The sequence below is a fragment of the Hyperolius riggenbachi genome, chromosome 1 (genome assembly GCF_040937935.1).
Source record: "Hyperolius riggenbachi isolate aHypRig1 chromosome 1, aHypRig1.pri, whole genome shotgun sequence".
In the NCBI taxonomy this organism is placed as follows: domain Eukaryota; kingdom Metazoa; phylum Chordata; class Amphibia; order Anura; family Hyperoliidae; genus Hyperolius; species Hyperolius riggenbachi.
This window is the reverse complement of record NC_090646.1, coordinates 465,022,631-465,046,601: the sequence shown is the minus strand read 5'-3', so window position 1 is coordinate 465,046,601 and position 23,971 is coordinate 465,022,631. Positions and strand designations below refer to the sequence as shown.

The window sequence follows — 23,971 nt, the reverse complement described above, 5'->3', positions numbered from 1 at the left end:
GGTAGCCAAGTATAGGTGCCCCAGTATAGGTAGCCAAGTATAGATGCCCCCAGTATAGGTAGCCAGGTATAGGTGCACTCAGTGTAGGTAGCCAGGCATAGGTGCCCCCACTATCGGTAGCCAAGTATAAGTGCCCCCAGTATAGGTAGCCAGGTATAGTTAGCAAGGCGGGAGGAGCACAGCGTCAGGTGCATGAAGAGCGACTGAGCTGGTGGGTTATTGCGATACTTATGTTGCTGGGATCTAGCCCCGAATGTACTTACTTCCTGGTCCCTTGCGGTCCATCTCACAGTAACAACGCTCCCTAAGGGGCACTGTTTCTATGCATTAGAACACAGGACTGGGAAGTAAGTACATGCGGCACTTGATCTCTGCAATGTAAGTATCATAATTACCCACGAGCTTAGTCGCTCTTCATGCGCCCGTCAATGTGACCCCCCCTCTCTCCACCACCACGCAGCATGTGGGGAGGACAAGCAGGCTCCCAATGCCACTGATTGGGAAGTCTGTGGACCAGCCAGAGGCTTTCCTCTACTTAGGTAAGTATCTAACTCCTTTTGTTTGCACTGTTACAGGTTTGCTTTAAATTTATAAATATACAGAAAATAATTAAAAGGAAGCTACAGTGATCCTAAAATACTAGTTTGAACTAGTCTAGAATGACAACAAAATAACTATTATTTCTGCCTTTAGTAGGATGTATAAGGACTAGTTAACACAAGTAGTGAAAACAGTCTGTTTCATGGTACGGACCACATCGGATAAAAGATCAGACATTGATGGATACTATGTATGTTAAACATAGGAAACATTCAGACATGTGCTGACATGTCCATTTTATCTGTCAGCTGTAGTGTCAATTGCATTCATTTCCGTGACAGAACACAATCTCACTGCATGGCATGCACAATTCTTATGCAGACTGGACAGAAATCGGCCATATCATATGTGGCCTGTTACATGCTGCTGGGTCACATGAGGGACTGCTGTAGTTAAAGAGGAAGCAGGACTTCACTTGTGGCTGGTGATCCCTTCACTAATCTGCTGAGAGCGTGTGAGTGATGCTACGCCAGTGTAGCACATACCTGGCATCCAGGAGATCACATGCAGTGGGCCAGCAGGGAGGAGATGCTGTCTTGGAGCAAGCAGAGGGAGGTAAGCGTAGTACCAGTGCCTGCAATGCACAGCCCCATGTGTATCTCCTCTCTGGTCCAGCTTGCACACACACACACATTGGGGAGGGGGGGGGGGGGGGAGTGAAGGTGTCTTCACAATGTTTTGCTTCAGGCGGCAAACAGTCTACAACTGGCCCTGGGAGGAGGCGCCCCAGTATGAGTGAACAAAAACTGTAATGAAGGTATTAGCAAGGAACAGTCTTACCTCAATACTAAGGTTAAAGGTTTAATTTGTTGAACACCAAAAACTGGTTCTGTAAGGGAGAAGTGGATAGTGTGATGGTCTGACGAAACCAAACTACAGGATTAATTTCCACATTGGATATTGACAGTGCTGAATGAAATATGACGTCCAAGGTGTGGCCTCTCTTGTGTGTAGGGAGGTAAATGGCTTGAGAGAAGCCCAGCTCATTCATGGTGAGAAGTAGCTCTCTTCCTAGCTGGGAGGAATGGGTGTCCTCCCATGCGTTGAAGTTTTTTCTCTCTGTCCCTTTTTTTCTTCCTGGTCACCCTACACTATTTCTCTTGAGAATCAGACCTGGAATTTATTGGTTAGTTGTCTCTTCTGTCAGACTGGAAGTTGACCTAGCTAGGCTAAGCATAGATCATCAGCTATGACTGATATTGCTCCTGGCCCCTTTAGTAACAAAGACACAGAGGCAGAGAAGCTAAAGACTGAGGAATAGGACTAGGTGGGTCAGGAGGAAATTCAAGCTCGACCTGAAGGCTCACCGGGAAAGTCTGTACACATTTTTTTTATTTTCCAATGTAGAGACACAGATTAAAGGTACATCAACATTGCTGCTCTTTAGGGCTAGAGTCAATTGCTTAGGTTCTGAGATGTTGGGAGGAAATATTGTAGAATTCAATGTAGGCATGGGAGGAGGAAGATAAACTCACATTTCTTCCAATCTCCTTTCTCAGATATGCTGATCTCTCTGGATAGGTAGTTGAATTAAAAGTCCAACTTATGGTGGCCATACATGGTACAATTTTAAATTTTTTCCGATTCGATCATTTAGTTCGATTATTCTGTTAGATCGAATATAAAGATTTTTCCAGCATGTCCGATCTAATTTTTCTCGAAAAAACTGGATAATCGTTCGAATTTCTTGATCGGAAAAAAAAGTTTTCAACTTTCAATCGATTCTATCACTTAGATCAAAAAAACAGGATAATCTACCGTTTTTATTGTACCATGTATGGCCACCATTAGAAATGGCACTTGCTGCATCGTTCCACTGAGAGTAAATGCTCCAGTAGTGACATAACAGTGCTCACTTTAACACTAACAGTCTTTGGCATATGTGTGTGTGGCTGTAGTAAAAAGTATAGCAAACAATTACTCTCGGAAGTACAATTATTGCTGCAGTCTGCATTAAATCAATCAGGTGATTGTTGTAGCTTAGTTTTGGAGGTGTACATACAGGTATGGCTAGAAGTTTCTGAAGTTGATCTTAGAGCTGAAAATAATAAGTATTGTAATGGAGTAATGGATAATTTGATCTGGACATTGTAAAATGCTGGATGACCACATTAACTTCCGTGAACTCTCTATTTATAGCATTTGCGTCACTAGATTAACCACAGGTGTCCAGCAATGGGTCCGAGTAGAAATTTAAATCATCACCTACAATTAAAAAGCTGCCCTTATTATTGACTTGTTTTTTCAACTTCAAGAATGTTTTATTAAAAAGTACTGGTTTAATCTTCCGGAGATAAGGAAAGCGGAAAGCAAGTAGAAAATACACTGTAACAGAAAATGACTGTCATTCAGACCATATGTACAGAGTCCATACTTATTTTTTCAGTTATAAAATAAATTCAAATTATTAACTAATCTTGTGCACAAAAAGGTAAATGTTTAACCAAGATATAAATAGAAGTACATCCAAAGACAGAGCACAGGCAAATAGATGGCGGTTACAGAATATTAAGCAGGTTTTAAGCATGGATTACCTTGTGTATGCTTGCTCTGTTTGTCATGGACAGAGAGGGTGTAACCTAGTCACTTCAGAGCATGAGTGGGTGGACTGGGACGTAGCCTATAGTGTTCATGAATACATAAACGTTTATAGGCGTGTTTCATATTCAGTGCAGCGTGAAAGCGTGTTACTAGGAGCATATATGTTATATAATCACTGAAAGATTAATGAGCAATGAAACAGTGAATGTAGCAGTGAGTGCAAACTGTTTATTGCAGGGATAGGGGAGGGCATGAGTTTGTCCAAAACAGTATATGCAGTAAACTTTTATGAACCCTAGATTTTCAGTCTGCCCAGTTCACTAGCATCAGATAAATGTATATATTCTGTCATGAATTAATAATAGGATTTTCTTTACCAATTTACTTACTTTGCTTGTGGTGCCAATAGAAAGTGCACACAGTGCTGTTCTGCAGAATTCTTTTTCTCATTAAATGAAGTTCTTAAAGCCTTAAAGGAAATATCAGGGGACTTAGAAAACATGAGATCTACAGGGTGGGCCATTTATATCGATACACCTTAATAAAAATGGGAATGGTTGGTGCTATTAACTTCCTTTTTGTGGCACATTAGTATATGAGGGTAGAAACTTTTCAGGATGGGTGGTGCCCATGGTGGCCATTTTGAAGTCGGCCATTTTGAATCCAACTTGTTTTTTCAGTAGTAAGAGGGTCAGGTGACACATCAAATTTATTGGGAATTTCACAAGAAAAACAGTGGTGTGCTTGGTTTTTACATAGCTTTATTCTTTCATGAGTTATTTACAAGTTTCTCTTTGTTTACAGCCATTGACATGTCACCAAGGTTAACGCATGAGGAGCAGATCGAAATTGTGTTGAGCAGATTTCAATGCAAGACACCCTACGAGACCACCCATCTCCCATGCTACAGTTAGCAAACTGCTTGCTAAGTTTCGTGAAACTGGTTCAGTGTTGGATTTGCCAAAATGTGGACGCATGAAATCTGTCACTAATAAAGGAACATCAGTGGCTGCCCTAGCTTCATTTAGCAAGAGCCCACAGTGTAGCACTCGCTGCATGTCCCTGGAGAGTGGCATTAGTCGAACATCCCTTCAGCGGATATTAGCTACTCACAGATGGCACCCTTACAAACTCCAGCTACTGCAGCATCTCAACGAGGATGACCCAGATCAGCGCACTGAATTTGCAGAATGGGCAAAACAAAAATTGGAACAGGACCCTCAGTTTATGCAGAAGATTTTGTTCAGTGATGAGGCAAACTTTTATGTGAATGGTGAAGTTAACAAACAAAACCATGTTCGACTAATGCCACTCTCCAGTGACATGCAGTGAGCGCTACACTGTGGGTTCTTGCTGAATGAAGCTAGGACAGCCACTGATGTTTCTTCATTAGTGACAGATTCCATGCGTCCACATTTTGGCAAATCCAACACTGAATCAGTTTCACAAAACTTAGCAAGCAGTTTGCTAACTGTAGCATGGGAGATGGGTGGTCTTGTAGGGTGTCTTGCATTGAAATCTGCTGCAATGACCCGGTTACTGCATTCACCAGACATCAACACAATTTCTATCTGCTCCTCACGTATTAACCTCGGCGACATGTCAATGGCTGTAAACAAAGAGAAACTTGTAAATAACTCATGAAAGAACAAAGTTACGTTAAAACCAAGCCCACCATTGTTTTTATTGTGAAATTCCCAATATGTTTGATGTGTCACATGACCCTCTTCCTATTAAAAAAAACAAAAGTTGGATTCAAAATGGCCAACTTCAAAATGGTCGCCATGGTCACCACCTGTAATGATCAGTGAGATATCTGATAATCAGAACCAGCTCTAACAGAACAAAAGTCAGCATTTTATTTAATGTGTGATCACACGTGTTTTGGGTGCACAGTATTATACAGGAGTACTCCTAAGGGATAGCCCTTGGTGGCAGGGACTATCACTAAATAAAGAGTGGTCGTACAGGCAGAGTCGGTAACAGGTCGGTCAGGCAGCGGTACAGAAACGTTGGCAAAATCGTAGTGAGTATACAGGCCGAGGTCGGCAGCAGATCAGACTAGCAAAGGTACAGAATCAGAAGGCTTAATCAGAGTAAGAGGTCGGGCAGAGGTCGGCAACAGATCAGATTGGCAAAGGTACAGAATTGAGAGGCAGAGAGTAATCAGAGGTTCAGGCAAGAGGTCATACACAATAAATCAATACACAATAATAATAATATTCTCCTAAGCTAAGTGTGAATCCCCGGGGTCCTGCCGGATCAAACACACACAGATATGACTAAGGTCTGAGAGCTTTTACTGCGAAGTTTCAGCAACAGCAGACAACGAGCCACTGACAATACAGGGTTTAAATACAGACAGGCAATTCCAAACTACCCGCCCAGCGAAACCCGGCCAATCAGCAGCAAGAGTCAGAACACTGCTGTCAGCTGACCGGCAGGTCAGCTGACCCGCCTCCTCAGCGCATAAAGGTCCTGTCTCCTGGTGCGCGCGTGCGCTACTCTGCTCTGATGCAACCTGGAGAGACCTGTTCTGCCGGAAGGAGATGTCTGTGAGGACGCGGCGAGATCCGCGGTGACGTCAGACGCGGGAGCGGCGGCCGCACCGCTTCCCGCTGCAGAGGTAACTAGATCACTCCTAACACCACCCATCTTGAAAAGCTTCCCCCCTCACATAAACTAATGTGCCACAAACAGGAAATTAATATCACCAGCCATTCCCATTTTATTAAGGTGTACACATATAAATAGCCCACCATGTACTTACCTGGGACTTCCTCCAGCCCTGGAAGGCTATGTGTCCCTCACCACAGCTCTGCTTCAAGCCGGTCTCTCGGGGCTCCCTCTGTAGCAGCAGACGACCTCGCGAAATCAGCGACTACTGCGCATGTGTGAGCGCAAGGGCGCCGGAAGCGTTTTGCACAGGCGTAGTTCTTCTTTGTCTGCGTAGAATGCTCCCGGAGACGGGTGTGCAACCCGAGCGGCATGGCCACGCGCTCACACATGCGCAGTAGCCGCCTACCTCGCCAGGTCACATAGCCTTCCAGGGCCTGGAGAAAGCCCCAGTTAAGTAGTTTGCATGTTCTTTAACCACTTGCCGACCGCCCACAGCCGATGGGCGGTGGCAAAGTGGACGCCGAAAGGACCGCAATACGCCATTTGGCGGCGGCTCCTTTCGGCTCTGCGGGGCAGTGATCGCGTCACTGGTGATGCACGCTGCCCCTGGCAACAGGCTCCGCCCACCTGCGACGTCATCCCGCCGGCGGGATGTAAATACTCGATCCCCGCATACAAAGTGTATAATACACTTTGTAATGTATACAAAGTTTATTATACAGGCTGCCTCCTGCTCTAGTGGTCCCAGTGACCGAGGAACCACCAGGGCAGGCTGCAGCCACCCTAAGTCGCACCCAAACACACTGATCTGCCCCCCCCCCCCCCCGCCCTCTGATCGCCCACAGCCCACTTCAGACCCCCCCTGCCCAGTGCCCACCCCCCAGACCCCTGTTTGCACCCAATCACCCCCCTAATCACCCATCAATCACTCCCTGTCAGTATCTGTCAGCGCTATATTTTTTATTAGGTCTCCTGATCACCCCCCCCCCCACACCCTCAGATCCTCCCCAGACCCCCCCCCCCCCCCCCGTGTACTGTTTACATCTATTCTCTCCACTAATCACCTGTCAATCACCCATCAATCACCTGTCAATCACCCATCAATCACCACCTGTCACTAACACTGCCCCCTTGGGGCTCCTGATCACCCCCCCACACACCCTCAGATCCTCCCCAGACCCCCTCCCCCCTGTGTACTGTTTACATCTATTCTCCCCACTAATCACCTGTCAATCACCCGTCAATCACCCCCTGTCACTAACACTGCCCCCTGGGGGCTACTGATCACCCCCCCCCACACCCTCAGATCCTCCCCAGAAACCCCCAGACCCCCCCCCCCCCTGTATACTGTATACATCTATCCTTCCCTGTAATCACCTGTCAATCACCCGTCAATCACCCCCTGTCACTGCCACCAATCAGATCAGAGCCTAACCTGCCTCTTACGGGCATCTGATCACCCACCCACACCATCAGATCGCCCGCAGACCCACCCTCAGATCACCTCCAAAGTGCATTGTTTACATCTGTTCTGCCATCTAATCACCCACTGATCACCTATCACCCCCTGTCACCGCTACCAATCAGATCAGATCCCTATCTGCCCCTAGGGCACCCAATCACCCGCCCACACCCTCAAAACACCTTTAGACCCCCCCCCCCCCCGAACTCCCCCCCTGTGTACTGTATACATCTATCCTCCCCTGTAATCACCAGTCAATCACCTGTCAATCACCCGTCAATCACCCCCTGTCACTGCCACCAATCAGTTTAGAGCCTAACCTGCCTCTTACGGGCATCTGATCACCCACCCACACCGTCAGAGTGCCCACAGACCCACCCTCAGATCACCTCCAAAGTGCATTGTTTACATCTGTTCTGCCATCTAACCACCCACTGATCACCCATCAATCACCCCCTGTCACCGCTACCAATCAGATCAGACCCCTATCTGCCCCTAGGGCACCTAATCACCCGCCCACACCCTCAGAACGCCCTCAGACCCCAGCCCTGATCTATTCCCCCCTCTAATCACACCTTGAGGCACCCATCAATCACCTCCTGTCACCCCCTAGCACACCTACCCATCAGATCAGGCCCTAATTTTCCCCGTGTGGGACCCTGATCACTCGGCCAAACCCTCAGATCCCCCTCAGACCCCCTTCCGATCACCTCCCCAGTGCATTGATTGCATCTATTTTCCCCTCTAATCACCCCCTGAGACACCCATCAATCACCTCCTGTCACCCCACTAGCACTCCTATCCATCAGATCAGGCCCAATACAACCTGTCATCTAAGAGGCCACCCTGCTTATGACCGGTTCCACAAAATTCGCCCCCTCATAGACCACCTGTCATCAAAATTTGCAGATGCTTATACCCCTGAACAGTCATTTTGAGGCATTTGGTTTCCAGACTACTCCTCCCGGTTTTGGGCCCCTAAAATGCCAGGGCAGTATAGGAACCCCACAAGTGACCCCATTTTAGAAAAAAAGACACTCCAAGGTATTCCATTAGGTGTATGACGAGTTCATAGAAGATTTTATTTTTTGTCGAAAGTTAGCGGAAATTGATTTTTATTGTTTTTTTCACAAAGTGTCATTTTCCACAAACTTGTGACAAAAAAAATCATCTATGAACTCACCATACACCTAACGGAATACCTTGGGGTGTCTTCTTTCTAAAATGGGGTCACTTGTGGGGTTCCTATACTGCCCTGGCATTTTAGGGGCCCTAAACCGTCAGGAGTAGTCTAGAAACCAAATGCTTTAAAATAACCCGTGAATAGGACATTGGGCCCCTTAGCGCACCTAGGCTGCAAAAAAGTGTCACACATGTGGTATCACCATACTCAGGAGAAGTAGTATAATGTGTTTTGGGGTGTATTTTTACACATACCCATGCTGGGTGGGAGAAATATCTCTGTAAATGACAATTTTTTGATTTTTTTACACACAATTGTCAATTTACAGAGATATTTCTCCCACCTAGCATGGGTATGTGTAAAAATACACACCAAAACACATTATACTACTTCTCCTGAGTACAGCGATAACACACGTGTGACACTTTTTTGCAGCCTAGGTGCGCTAAGGGGCCCAACGTCCTATTCACAGGTCATTTTGAGGCATTTGGTTTCTAGACTACTCCTGACGGTTTAGGGCCCCTAAAATGCCAGGGCAGTATAGGAACTCCACAAGTGACCCCATTTTAGAAAGAAGACACCCCAAGGTATTCCGTTAGGCGTATGGCGAGTTCATAGAAGATTTTATTTTTTGTCACAAGTTAGTGAAAAATGACACTTTGTGAAAAAAAAACAATAAAAATCAATTTCCGCTAACTTTTGACAAAAAATAAAATCTTCTATGAACTTGTCATACACCTAACAGAATACCTTGGGGTGTCTTTTTTCTAAAATGGGGTCACTTGTGGGGTTCCTTTACCGCCCTGGCATTTTACGGGCCCAAAACCGTGAGTAGTCTGGAAACCAAATGTCTCAAAATGACTGTTCAGGGGTATAAGCATCTGCAAATTTTGATGAAAGGTGGTCTATGAGGGGGCGAATTTTGTGGAACCGGTCATAAGCAGGGTGGCCTTTTAGATGACAGGTTGTATTGGGCCTGATCTGATGGATAGGAGTGCTAGGGGGGTGACAGGAGGTGATTGATGGGTGTCTCAGGGGGTGGTTAGAGGGGACTTGTAACAAAAAATAAAATCTTCTATGAATTCACCATACTACTAACGGAATACCTTGGGGTGTCTTCTTTCTAAAATGGGGTCACTTGTGGGGTTCCTACACTGCCCTGGCATTTAGGGGCCCTAAACTGTGAGGAGTTGTCTTGAAACCAAATTTCTCAAAATGACCTGTGAAATCCTAAAGGTACTCATAGGACGTTGGGCCCCTTAGCGCAGTTAGGGTGCAAAAAAGTGCCACACATGTGGTATCGCCGTACTCAGGAGAAGTAGTATAATGTGTTTTGTGGTGTTTTTTTACACATGCCCATGCTGGGTGGGAGAAATATCTCTGTAAATAGACAATTGTGTGTAAAAAAAATCAAAAAATTGTCATTTGCAGAGATATTTCTCCCACCCAGCATGGGTATATGTAAAAATACACCACAAAACACATTATACTACTTCTCCTGAGTACGGTGGTACCACATGTGTGGCACGTTTTTGCACCCTAACTGCTCTAAGTGGCCCAAAGTCCAATGAGTACTTTTAGGATTTCACAGGTCATTTTGAGAAATTTTGTTTCAAGACGACTCCTCACGGTTTAGGGCCCCTAAAATGCCAGGGCAGTATAGGAACCCCACAAGTGACCCCATTTTAAAAAGAAGACACCCCAAGGTATTCCGTTAGTAGTATGGTGAGTTCATAGAAGATTTTATTTTTTTGTGACAAGTTAGCGGAAATTGATTTTTTTTTTCACAAAGTGTCATTTTCCACTAACTTGTGACAAAAAAATAAAAACTTCTATGAACTCACCATACTACTAACAGAATACCTTGGGGTGTCTTCTTTCTAAAATGGGGTCACTTGTGGGGTTCCTACACTACCCTGGCATTTTAGGGGCCCTAAACCGTGAGGCGTAGTCTTGAAACAAAATGTCTCAAAACGACCTGTGAAATCCTAAAGGTACTCATTGGACTTTGGGCCCCTTAGTGCAGTTAGGCTGCAAAAAAGTGTCACACATGTGGTGCCGCCGTACTCAGGAAAAGTAGTATAATGTGTTTTGGGGTGTATTTTTACACATACCCATGCTGGGTGGGAGAAATCTCTCTGTAAATGAACAATTGTGTGTAAAAAAAAAAAAAACATTGTCATTTACAGAGATATTTCACCTACCCAGCATGGGTATGTGTAAAAATACACCACAAAACACATTATACTACTTCTCCTGAGTACAGCAATACCACATGTGTGGCACTTTTTTGCAGCCTAACTGCGCTAAGGGGCCCAAAGTCCAATGAGCACCTTTAGGCTTTACAGGGGTGCTTACAATTTAATGCCAGGATAGTAAACACACCCCACAAATGACCCCATTTTGGAAAGTAGACACTTCAAAGTATTCAGAGAGAGGCATGGTGAGTCCGTGGCAGATTTCATTTTTTTTGTCACAAGTTAGCAGAAATGGAAACTTTTTTTTTTTTCTTTTTTGTCTCAAAGTGTCATTTTCCGCTAACTTGTGAAAAAAAATAAAATCTTCTATGAACTCACCATGCCCCTTAGTGAATATTTTGGGATGTTTTCTTTCCAAAATGGGGTCATTTGGGGGGTATTTATACAATCCTGGAATTTTAGCACCTCATGAAACATGACAGGTGCTCAGAAAAGTCGGAGATGCTTCAAAATGGGAAAATTCACTTTTTGCACCCTAGTTTGTAAACGCTATAACAAACCAATAAATATACACTGAATGTTTTTTTTTTTAAACCACTTACCGACCGCCCACTGCACAGGGGCGGCCGGAAAGTGGATCCCGCAAGGACCAGCTCATGCCCAGAGGCGGCGGTCCTTGTAGGGGCATGGGCGGAGTGATCGCGTCATCCGTGACGCGATCCTCCGCCGGGGACTGGCTCCGCCCCCCTCGCGCTGTAACCCGCTGGCCGTTCAGAAGCGCCGGCGGGTTACTAGCACCCGGATCGCCGCATACAAAGTGTATAATACACTTTGTAATGTATACAAAGTATATTATACAGGCTGCCTCCTGCCCTGGTGGTCCCAGTGTCCGAGGGACCACCAGGGCAGGCTGCAGCCACCCTAGTCTGCACCCAAGCACACTGATTTCCCCCCCTACCCCCTGATCGCCCACAGCACCCCTCAGACCCCCCCTGCCCACCCCTCAGAACACTGTTTGCACCCAATCACCCCCCTAATCATCCATCAATCACTCCCTGTCACTATCTGTCAACGCTATTTTTTTTTATTCCCTAAACTGCCCCCTGCTCCCTCCTGATCACCCCCCCCCCCCCGCCCCTCAGATTCTCCCCAGACCCCCCCCCCCCCCCCTGTGTACTGTATGCATCTATCCCCCCTGATCACCTGTCAATTACCCATCAATCACCCCCTGTCACTGCCACCCATCAATCAGCCCCTAACCTGCCCCTTGCGGGCAATCTGATCACCCATCAACACCAATAGATCGCCCGCAGATCCGACGTCAGATCACCTTCCAAGTGCAGTGTTTACATCTGTTCTCTACCCTAAACACCCACTAATTACCCATCAATCACCCCCTATCACCACCTGTCACTGTTACCCATTAGATCAGACCCTAATCTGCCCCTTGCGGGCACCCAATCACCCGCCTACACGCTCAGATTGCCCTCAGGCCCCCCCTTATCAATTCGCCAGTGCAATATTTACATCTGTTCTTCCCTGTAATAACCCACTGATCACCTGTCAATCACCTGTCAATCACCCATCAATCACCCCCTGTCACTGCCACCCATCAATCACCCCCTGTCACTGCCACCCATCAATCAGCCCCTAACCTGCCCCTTGCGGGCAATGTGATCACCCACCCAAACCAATAGATCGCCCGCAGATCCGACGTCAGATCACCTCCCAAGTGCAGTGTTTACATCTGTTCTCTACCCTAAACACCCACTAATTACCCATAAATCACCCCCTATCACCAACTGTCACTGTTACCCATCAGATCAGACCCTAATCTGCCCCTTGCGGGCACCCAATCACCCGCCTACACGCTCAGATTGCCCTCAGACCCCCCCTTATCAATTCGCCAGTGCAATATTTACATCTGTTCTTCCCTGTAATAACCCACTGATCACCTGTCAATCACCTGTCAATCACCCATCAATCACCCCCTGTCACTGCCACCCATCAATCACCCCCTGTCAATGCCACCTATCAATCAGTCCCTAATCTGCCCCTTGCGGGCAATCTGATCACCCACTCACACCAATAGATCGCCGCAGATCCGACGTCAGATCACCTCCCAAGTGCAGTGTTTACATCTGTTCTCTACCCTAAACACCCACTAATTACCCATCAATCACCCCCTGTCACTGCTACCTATCAGATTAGACCCCTATCTGCCCCTAGGGCACTCAATCAACCTCCCACACCCTCAGAACGCCCTCAGACCCTAGCCCTGATCACCTCGCCAGTGCATTGCTTGCATCTATTCCCCCCTCTAATCACACCTTGAGACACCCATCAATCACCTCCTGTCACCCCCTAGCACACCTACCCATCAGATCAGGCCCTAATTTGCCCCGTGTGGGCTCCTGATCACTCGGCCAAACCCTCAGATCCCCCTCAGACCCCCTTCCGATCACCTCCCCACTGCATTGATTGCATCTATTTTCTCCTCTAACCACCCCCTGAGACACCCATCAATCACCTCCTGTCACCCCCCTAGCACTCCTATCCATCAGATCAGGCCCAATACAACCTGTCATCTAAAAGGCCACCCTGCTTATGACCGGTTCCACAAAATTCGCCCCCTCATAGACCACCTGTCATCAAAATTTGCAGATGCTTATACCCCTGAACAGTCATTTTGAGACATTTGGTTTCCAGACTACTCACGGTTTTGGGCCCGTAAAATGCCAGGGCGGTATAGGAACCCCACAAGTGACCCCATTTTAGAAAAAAAGACACCCCAAGGTATTCTGTTAGGTGTATGACAAGTTCATAGAAGATTTTATTTTTTGTCAAAAGTTAGCGGAAATTGATTTTTATTGTTTTTTTTTCACAAAGTGTCATTTTTCACTAACTTGTGACAAAAAATAAAATCTTCTATGAACTCGCCATACGCCTAACGGAATACCTTGGGGTGTCTTCTTTCTAAAATGGGGTCACTTGTGGAGTTCCTATACTGCCCTGGCATTTTAGGGGACCTAAACCGCGAGGAGTAGTCTAGAAAACAAATGCCTCAAAATGACCTGTGAATAGGACGTTGGGCCCTTTAGCGCACCTAGGCTGCAAAAAAGTGTCACACATGTGGTGCCGCCGTACTCAGGAAAAGTAGTATAATGTGTTTTAGGGTGTATTTTTACACATACCCATGCTGGGTGGGAGAAATCTCTCTGTAAATGGACAATTGTGTGTAAAAAAAATCAAACAATTGTCATTTACAGAGATATTTCTCCCACCCAGCATGGGTATGTGTAAAAATACACCCCAAAACACATTATACTACTTCTCCTTAGTACGGCGGTACTACATGTGTCGCACTTTTTTACACCCTAAGTACGCTAAGGGGCCCAAAGTCCAATGAGTACCTTTAGGATTTCACAGGTCATTTTTGTTTCAAGAGTACTCCTCATGGTTTAGGGCCCCTAAAATATTTATTTTTTGTCACAAATTAGCGGAAAATTACACTTTGTGAAAAAAAACAATTAAAATCAATTTCCGCTAACTTGCGACAAAAAATAAAATCCTCTATAAAATCGCCATACTCCTAACGGAATACCTTGGGGTGTCTTCTTTCTAAAATGGGGTCATTAGTGGGGTTCCTATACTTCCCTGGCATTTTAGGGGCCCAAAAACGTGAGGAGTAGTCTTGAAAAAAAATTACCTGTGAAATCCTAAAGGTACTCATTGGACTTTGGGCCCCTTAACGCAGTTAGGGTGCAAAAAAGTGCAACACATGTGGTATCGCCGTACTCAGGAGAAGTAGGATAATGTGTTTTAAGGGTGTATTTTTACACATACCCATGCTGAGTGGGAGAAATATCTCTGTAAATGGACAATTGTGTGTAAAAAAATCAAACAATTGTCCATTTACAGAGTTATTTCTCCCACCCAGCATGGGTATGTGTAAAAATACACCCCAAAACACATTATACTACTTCTCCTGAGTACGGCAATACCACATGTGTGGCACTTTTTTGCAGCCTAACTGCGCTAAGGGGCCCAAAGTCCAATGAGCACTTTTAGGCTTTACAGGGGTGCTTACAAATTAGCACCCCCCAAAATGCCAGGACAGTAAACACACCCCACAAATGACCCCATTTTGGAAAGTAGACACTTCAAGGTATTCAGAGAGGGGCATGGTGAGTCCGTGGCAGATTTCATTTTTTTTTGTCACAAGTGAGCAGAAATGGAAACTTTTTTTTTTTTCTTTCTTGTCACAAACTGTCATTTTCCGCTAACTTGTGACAAAAAAATAATATCTTCTATGAACTCACTATGCCTCTCAGTGAATACTTTGGAATGTCTTCTTTCCAAAATGGGGTCATTTGGGGGGTATTTATACTATCCTGGAATTTTAGCCCCTCATGAAACATGACAGGGGGTCAGAAAAGTCAGAGATGCTTTAAAATGGGAAAATTCACTTTTTGCACCATAGTTTGTAAACGCTATAACTTTTACCCAAACCAATAAATATAGGCGGAATGGGTTTTTTTTAATCAAAAACATGTTTGTCCACATTTTTCGTGCTGCATGTATACAGAAATTTTACTTTATTTGAAAAATGTCAGCACAGAAAGTTAAAAAAAATCATTTTTTTGACAAAATTCGTGTCTTTTTTGATGAATATAATAAAAAGTAAAAATCGCAGCAACAATCAAATAGCACCAAAAGAAAGCTTTATTAGTGACAAGAAAAGGAGCCAAAATTCTTTTAGGTGGTAGGTTGTATGAGCGAGCAATAAACCGTGAAAGCTGCAGTGGTCTGAATGGAAAAAAAAGGGTCTGGTCCTTAAGGGGGGTAAAGCCCACGGTCCTCAAGTGGTTAATTAAAGACATGTAGCACAATAAATTTGGACAAAAATGTATACAGAAATTTTACTTTATTTGACAAATTTTATCACAGAAAGTTAAAAAAAAATCATTTTTTTGACAAAATTCATGTCTTTTTTGATGAATATAATAAAAACTAAAAATCGCAGCAACAATCAAATAGCACCAAAAGAAAGCTGTATTAGTGACAAGAAAAGGTAAAATTCATTTAGATGGTAGGTTGTATGACCGAGCAATAAACCGTGAAAGCTGCAGTGGTCTGAATGGAAAAAAAGGCTCTGGTCCTTAAAGGGAACCAGAGAGGAACGCTGGTTAAAAATAGAAAAAGGCTTTTATACATACCTGGGGCTTCTTCCAGCCCCATAAGCCTGGATCGCTCCCACGCCGCCATCCTCCGCTTCCTGGAACCGCCGGTACCGGGCCGTCACTTCCGGCGGACGCGGCCAATTGTCCGCATCACAGGGGCTCCCTCCATACCCGTACGCATGCGGCTGCGCAGTAGGCAGCTTCATGCGTACTTGTATACAGGGAGCGCCGTGTGATGCGGAGAATCAGCCGCGTCCGCCGGGCGACTGGCCGACTCGCGGCAATGATGGGACCCGGTACCGGCGGATTCAGGCAGCAGAGGACGGCGGCGTGGGAGCGTTCAGTGCGTATGGGGCTGGAGGAAGCCCCAGGTATGTATAAAAGCTTTTTTTAAATCATCTCTGGTTCTCTTTAAGGGGTAGAAAGACTGTGGTCCTCAAGTGGTTAAATCCCGTTTCCTTTCGTTCAGACTTTGGTTTTTGAAGTACAGAATATATAGTAATTCATATAGCACAAAGTTTAGTGCATTGCATTTTTGCATTTTTTCATTTCTTTATTACTTTGCTGGCTATGCCTTCTTCAGACTTTTTTCCTGTATATTAACCAGATGTTAAAACACACAGCATATATGTACTGGACATTCGGAGAAGAAACATTATTTTGCAAACACAAATAAATGTTGTTAGATGCCTCAGTTACAAGGAGGGTCTCACAGGGATGCTAGCTAATTTATAACAAATAGATTGTTTACTAAAACATCACAACACCACAGACTCTGGGTGATGGGGAGACATCATGAATTAGCTAGCAAATATGACAGCATATAGATAAGTATATAATAATAGTCGTGATAGCAGTGAAAAAAATTGATTGTACCACAGGAGGAAATAGCAGCGCTTTCAAGTGCAGGCTGCATCCGAATTGACCAGCTGCATAGATGTGCAGAGCCCAACACACAGTAAAAATTGATTGTCTAACCCTCCTTCCCCAACATGAATTACTTCCTGACACCTAACCCTGACCTTTATGCCCCCCTAATGCCTGGCCATAGCTACCCCTCCCCCTCCAACATCCCAGGCAGCCTATATTGATTATATAATGTGGGGGATGGGGGCCCCCTCTAAAAATGTTGCAGGGAGGCCCAATTATTTCTAGTCTTGGCCCTGAGAGTATGGACTGAAAAGTGTGAGGTCTCATGGATCAAAGGGGAGCAATCTTTCCCTCAAAACCAATAATGCGTAGTAGACTGAGCACAGAACATACCATACATAATTACATGAAAATGTGCAAAATGGATCAACTGGGATACATGAGGGTGCAGGAGAGAATGGTTTCTAATGCTTATTTTTTTCTGGTTGGACTTAATGGAGGTATGTCTTTTTTTTCAAGCAATCTTACTATGTAACAGCCACGGGAGTACGGGGCACAGGGCCACGCATCCGGCATTGGAGGGGGACACAAGAGTGTGTGTGGAGTATGGGATGAAGGAGAGGGACCTAGCAGACTTCACGCCTCTGTTACCCCTAACAGAGTCTTTATCTTTCATCAACCACTCAAGTTCATCAATTTTATTTGAAACGCTCCTAGCGTTGGTTAGCATACATTTGATATTATTACCACCACACTTTACTTTTTTGTAGCTGTTGCTGGAGCAGTAGAAGGTTCAAACACCTATGTTTAGTCACCTCCTTACTGTTTGAGCTCCTCATACCCACCTCTCAAGTCTCTATAATCCCAGGATTCCATTGTCTGTCTACTCTGGCTAGTTCCCAAATACTTTTGAAACCCTCCACCCCCCTGGTTCTAGTTTCAAATCCCCTCTAATCTGCTAACCATTTTCTCCCCCAGCAGAGCTGCACCCTCCCCATTTAGGTGCAGACTGTCCCTACCATACAGTCTGTAGCCGATTGAGAAGTCTGACCAGCTCTCAAAGAGCCCATACATGTGTAATTGTGTATGTGTGCACATGCATTTTAAATGTATGGGTTTTTTTTTGCGACAGAGGACATTTAGGGCCCGTTCACACTGCACGCGTTTCCAGACGCGTTTTGGAAACGCATGCAGGAGGCCGACACGCATGAAATCAGACAGTGCATAGAGTGCACTGTCTGATGTTCACACTGCATGCGTTCCGGACCTGTGCGGTCCGGGAACGCATGCTGCACGCAGATTTTGACAAAACGCGTGGCTGTCCCATTCACTTTTCAGTGATGGGATCAGCCACACAACGCACACAAACGCGGATGGCCATGCGTTCGTACGCGTTGCGGTCCGCACGCACTCCGCACGCATGACCATCTGCATTTGTGATCTGAACGGGCCCTTACAGTTCACTTCAACTGACAATGGCCTCAATTCACAAAGCTTTTCTCCTGTCTTTAATAACTCTTCTAGAGTTGTTACCATGGTGATAAGGCATGTAGTATTCAGGAAACATTTTACCTCAGGCAAACCTAAAGTTAACTCTTCTGTCTTTAAGTTAACAGAGGAGGTAAATTAACCACAGAGGAGGTAAAATAACTACAGAGGAGGTAACTTAACTACAGAGGAGGTAACTTAACTACAGAGGAGGTAACTTAAGGAATGAAGAGATAAGATAACTCTCTCTTATGTGGAGGTAAGTTTTCTCTTGCCTTATTATCTCCAGCATGATCTTAATGAATTGAGGCCAAAGTGTAATCCAGTCCTAAACACGTAATAAGGTTAAATTGTGTATTTGTATTACATGGCCACTAGATGGCAATGTAAGCTTTAAGCAGTAGCTATGCACACTACTTTGAACGCTTATAGTCTCAGGAGAGAAGTGGAAAAGATACACTGATGAAGCAGACTTTGTTGCAACAGTGTACTACATGCCCACATGAGGTGATACAATTTAACCAAAAGGTGGAACTGAGAGTAATCAAGTAGAAGGTAGAGAAATAGGTGGACTAATGGCTGAGGGCCTTTCAGTGGCATTTACAGTCAAGTAAGGTATCTCTATTATTGCAAATGCACAACTTACTGCATTCTACCTGCTGTATGATACAGAGAAGCTTCCCTCTCTCCACGGGGATCATATACAGGTTTCATATACACCCAAATACAGGCAGTCCCCTACTTACAAACGACTCGAGCTACAATTTTTCATACATTCAAAAATTGCCTTCATGGCCAAAATGTACAATACTTTTTTATTATACATTTTTGTTGTTAAATGTTTTAAACTGTTATCAGTAGTAAACACAATTTAGGCCTCGTTCACACTATGTACATTGTCCTGCACATTTCGGCACCACGCATAGTGTGCAACACGCAGGAACATTAGGGGCTCGATTCACAAAGCGGTGCTAACCCAGTTAGAGACTTTAGGCGTGATAACCATTTTTATCATGCCTAAACTCAGTTTAGGCATGATAAGTTTAGGCATGCTAAGTTTAGATAAGTTTAGATCGCATGCAAAGTCCCGCACGCAAAGCAGCGCCATTAAACTCTATGCAAAGTGCACCAGACTTTGCTAGCGCAAAACTTTTGATCAGCTGTGCACTGCGGTGCTAACCCAGTTGGTGCTTAAACTTATCACGCCTAAAAACTTATCACACCTAAACTTATCATGCCTAAACTTATCATGCCTAAACAGAGTTTAGGCGTGATAAAGGGCTTTTCACCAGGGTGCTAACTGTTAGCACGGCTTTGTGAATCAGGCCCTAGAAGTGCACAGACTGCACTGACTGATGTTCAGAGCTACATGTACTGCGCAGCAGTGTGATGCTGCATGCAACGCTGATCCATTCACTGTAGTGAATGGGATTAGCAGCGCAGATGGTGCGTGATCACTTACATTGCGTTCCATTACGGTCATGAGCTGAGACTTGTGAACAAGGGCGCACACTGAAAACACCTAAAAAACATAGTTTAGACTATATGACTAGGGGCTCGATTCACAAAGCGGTGCTAGCCCAGTTAGAGACTTTAGGGGCTCGATTCACAAAGCGGTGCAAAGTGTTAGCACCATGGTGAAAAGGCCCTTATCACGCCTAAAGTCACTTTAGGCATGATAAGAAGAAACTCGCGCGAAGTTGCCGCGCGTACGCGCGTACGCGCGTAAGTGCGCGCGCAACACCCGCCGCTTCGCGCGAAGCTCCCATTAAGCCCTATGGGACTTTGCGCGCGCTCCTACGCGCGTACGCGCGAACGCGCTTACGCGCGGTAACTTCGCGCGAAGAGCAGGAAAAATCGGTGATAACTCAGTGGTGAAAAGGTCATCACGCCTAAAGTCTTTTAGGCGTGATAACTGGGTTATCACCGCTTTGTGAATCGAGGCCTAGGCATGATAACCATTGCACCATGCTGATGAAAAGCCAGTTTAGGCGTGATAAGTTTAGGCGTGATAAGTTTAGATAAATTTAGATCGTGTGCAAAGTCCCGCACGCAAAGCAGCGCCATTAAACTCTATGCGAAGTGCACCAGACTTTGCTAGCGCAAAACTTTTGATCAGCTGTGCACTGCGGTGCTAACCCATTTGGTGCTATAGTTATCACGCCTAAACTTATCACACCTAAACTTATCACACCTAAACTTATCAAACCTAAACTTATCACGCCTAAACTGAGTTTAGGCATGATAAAGGGCTTTTCACCAGCGTGCTAACTGTTAGCACCGCTTTGTGAATCAAGCCCTATATGTCCAAATCCAGAGTTGTCCAAAGTAAATCACTTATCCATGGTTCACCATGTTTAAAAACCCTTTCTTTTTCATTGGTTTTTAAGGATCACCCACACCTCCCTTACCCCCATTCCCCCTTGACCTATTTGTTTCCAGGGTGTTGTGGAGGACATGGGTGATCCTGAAACAGGATCAAGTCCAGGACTCTGGAGGGCTCTGTGCCATGCACCAGTGACAAGGGGGAGGGGTTGTGGTGGCACGGCATCAGTTGCATGTGGCATGGCCAAGCTCAGGTCGAGTGCTGTAGCCCCGCCTTCTTGCATGAACTCCAGTGTAATATTGTTATTATCCAACGCTTGTTGCTGGAGGGGATCAAAGTGGCAGACTCTGTCTGTCACTTTGATCCACATAGGGGGACACTATGCCAGACCCAATATAGCAGCGGGCTCCCTGCACAGGCGCAAAGTGTAGTGGAATGGTGCGGGAGACAGTGGCTGAAGTGTGTGTGGATGGGGCAGGCAGTGTTGGACATAATCGGACACTGTGCCTGATTTTATCAGCAACAGTGCCATCTAGCAGCAGCCACATTTTACTATGTTGCACTAGTATATCCAACATTGGGCCAATAGAGGAAAAGGCTAATGTCGGACTATGTCCAACATAGTATTGGAAATGCTTAACACGGGACTCAACTTACATACAAATTCAACTTACAATCTCCCGAAACATTACCTTTTTGTAAGTGGCGGACAATCTGAATAATAGGACACCCTCTGTACCATCACTATAGGTAGCCAGATGTGCCCACAGCATTAGGCAGCCCCCTCACAATATAGATAGCCAGATGTGCCCAAGTGTTAGATTTTCCTCCCCCAGTATAGATAGACAGATGTGCTCCCAGCATTAGTTAACACCCCTTCCCAGTATAGATAGCCAGATATGCCCCAATATTAGGTAGCCCCCCTCCCCAGTATAGATAGCCAGATATCCCATAATATTAGTTAGCCCCCTCCCCAGTATAGATAGCCAGATGTGCCCCAATATTAGATAGCCCCCTCCCCACTATAGATAGGCAGATGTGCCCCAATATTAGGTAGCCCCCTCCACACTATAGATAGCCAGATGTGCCCCAATATTAGGTAGCCCCCTCCCCAGTATAGATAGCCAGATGTGCCCCAATATTAGGTAACTCCCTCCCCAGTATAGATAGCCAGATGGGCCCCAATATTAGGTAGCCCCCCTCCCCAGTATAGATAGCCAGATGTGCCCCAATATTAGGTAGCCCCCTCCTCAGTATAGATAGCCAGATGTGCCCCAATATTAGATAGCCCCCCTGCCCACTATAGATAGGCAGATGTGCCCCAATATTAGTTAACCCCCTCCACACTATAGATAGCCAGATGTGCCCCAATATTAGGTAGCCCCCTCCCCAGTATAGATAGCCAGATGTGCCCCAATATTAGATAACTCCCTCCCCAGTATAGATAGCCAGATGGGCCCCAATATTAGGTAGCCCCCTCCTCAGTATAGATAGCCAGATGTGCCCCAATATTAGATAGCCCCCCTCCCCACTATAGATAGGCAGATGTGCCCCAATATTAGTTAACCCCCTCCCCAGTATAGATAGCCAGATGTGCCCCAATATATTAGGTAACTCCCTACCCAGTATAGATAGCCAGATGTGCCCCAATATTAGGTAGCCCCCTCCTCAGTATAGATAGCCAGATGTGCCCCAATATTAGATAGCCCCCCTCCCACTATAGATAGGCAGATGTGCCCCAATATTAGTTAACCCCCCTCCCCAGTATAGATAGCCAGATGTGCCCCAATATTCGGTAACTCCCTCCCCAGTATAGATAGCCAGATGGGCCCCAATATTAGGTAACTCCCTCCCCAGTATAGATAGCCAGATGGGCCCCAATATTAGGTAACCCCCCTCCCCAGTATAGATAGCCAGATGTGCCCCAATATTAGGTAGCCCCCTCCTCAGTATAGATAGCCATATGTGCCCCAATATTAGATAGCCCCCCTCCCCACTATAGATAGGCAGATGTGCCCCAATATTAGTTAACCCCCCTCCCCAGTATAGATAGCCAGATGTGCCCCAATATTAGGTAACTCCCTCCCCAGTATAGATAGCCAGATGGGCCCCAATATTAGGTAACTCCCTCCCCAGTATAGATAACCAGATGCTCCCCAATATAAGGTAGTCCCCTCCCAGTGTAGATAGCCAGCTGGGCCCCAATATTATTTAGACTTGACCCCAGTATAGATAGGCAGATATGCCCCAATATTAGGTAGCCCCCCTCCCCAGTATAGATAGCCAGATGGGCCCCAATATTAGGTAGCCCCCTCCCCAGTATAGATAGCCAGATGGGCCCCAATATTAGGTAGCCCCCTCCCCAGTATAGATAGCCAGATGGGCCCCAATATAAGGTAGCCCCCCTCCCCAGTATAGATAGCCAGATGTGCCCCAATATTAATTAGCCCCCCTCCCCAGTATAGATAGCCAGATGTGCCCCAATATTAGGTAGCCCCTTCCCAGTATAGATAGCCAGATGTGCCCCAATATTAGGTAGCCCCCCTCCCCACTATAGATAGGCAGATGTGCCCCAATATTAGTTAGCCCCCCTCCCCAGTATAGATAGCCAGATGTGCCCCAATATTAGGTAACTCCCTCCCCACTATAAATAGCCAGATGGGCCCCAATATTAGGTAGCCCCCCTCCCCAGTATAGATAACCAGATGCTCACCAATATTAGGTAGCCCCCTCCCAGTGTAGATAGCCAGCTGGGCCCCAATATTATTTAGACTTCACCCCAGTATAGATAGGCAGATGTGCCCCAATATTAGTTAGCCCCCCTTCCCAGTATAGATAGCCAGGTGTGCCCCAATATTAGTTAGCCCCCTCCCAGTATAGATAGCCAGCTGGGCCCCAATATTAGTTAGCCCCCACCCCAGTATAGATAGCCAGATATGCCCCAATATTAGGTAGCCCCCCTTCCCAGTATAGATAGCCAGATATCCCACAATATTAGTTAGCCCCCCTCCCCAGCATAGATAGCTAGATGGGCCCCAATATTAGGTAGCCCCATCCCCAGTATAGATAACCAGATGTGCCCCAATATTAGGTAGCTCCCCTCCCCAGTATAGATAGCTAGATGGGCCCCATTATTAGGTAGCCCCCTCCCCAGTATAGATAACCAGATGTGCCCCAATATTAATTATCCCCCTCCCCAGTATAGATAGCCAGATAGGCCCCAATATTAGGTAACTCGCTCCCCAGTATAGATAACCAGATGCTCCCCAATATTAGGTAGTCCCCTCCCAGTGTAGATAGCCAGCTGGGCCCCAATATTATTTAGACTTGACCCCAGTATAGATAGGCAGATATGCCCCAATATTAGGTAGCCCCCCTCCCCAGTATAGATAGCCAGATGGGCCCCAATATTAGGTAGCCCCCTCCCCAGTATAGATAGCCAGATGGGCCCCAATATTAGGTAGCCCCCTCCCCAGTATAGATAGCCAGATGGGCCCCAAT

At 45.8% G+C, this 23,971-nt stretch overlaps 1 protein-coding gene across 4 annotated transcripts in view; it reads right to left on the bottom strand.

Annotated features, from left to right (window-relative positions):
* SDSL (serine dehydratase like) overlaps window positions 1–23,971 on the bottom strand; it is an 80,725-nt gene that overhangs the window by 38,085 nt on the left and 18,669 nt on the right. The window contains exon 1 of one of the 4 annotated variants that reach the window (XM_068239711.1): window positions 3,135–3,163. The exons of the other annotated variants lie outside the window; for them this stretch is intronic. The gene's annotated coding sequence lies outside the window, so the exon portion shown is untranslated. Of the gene's footprint in view, window positions 1–3,134; window positions 3,164–23,971 lie in introns of those variants that run through there. 4 annotated transcript variants of the gene reach the window in all.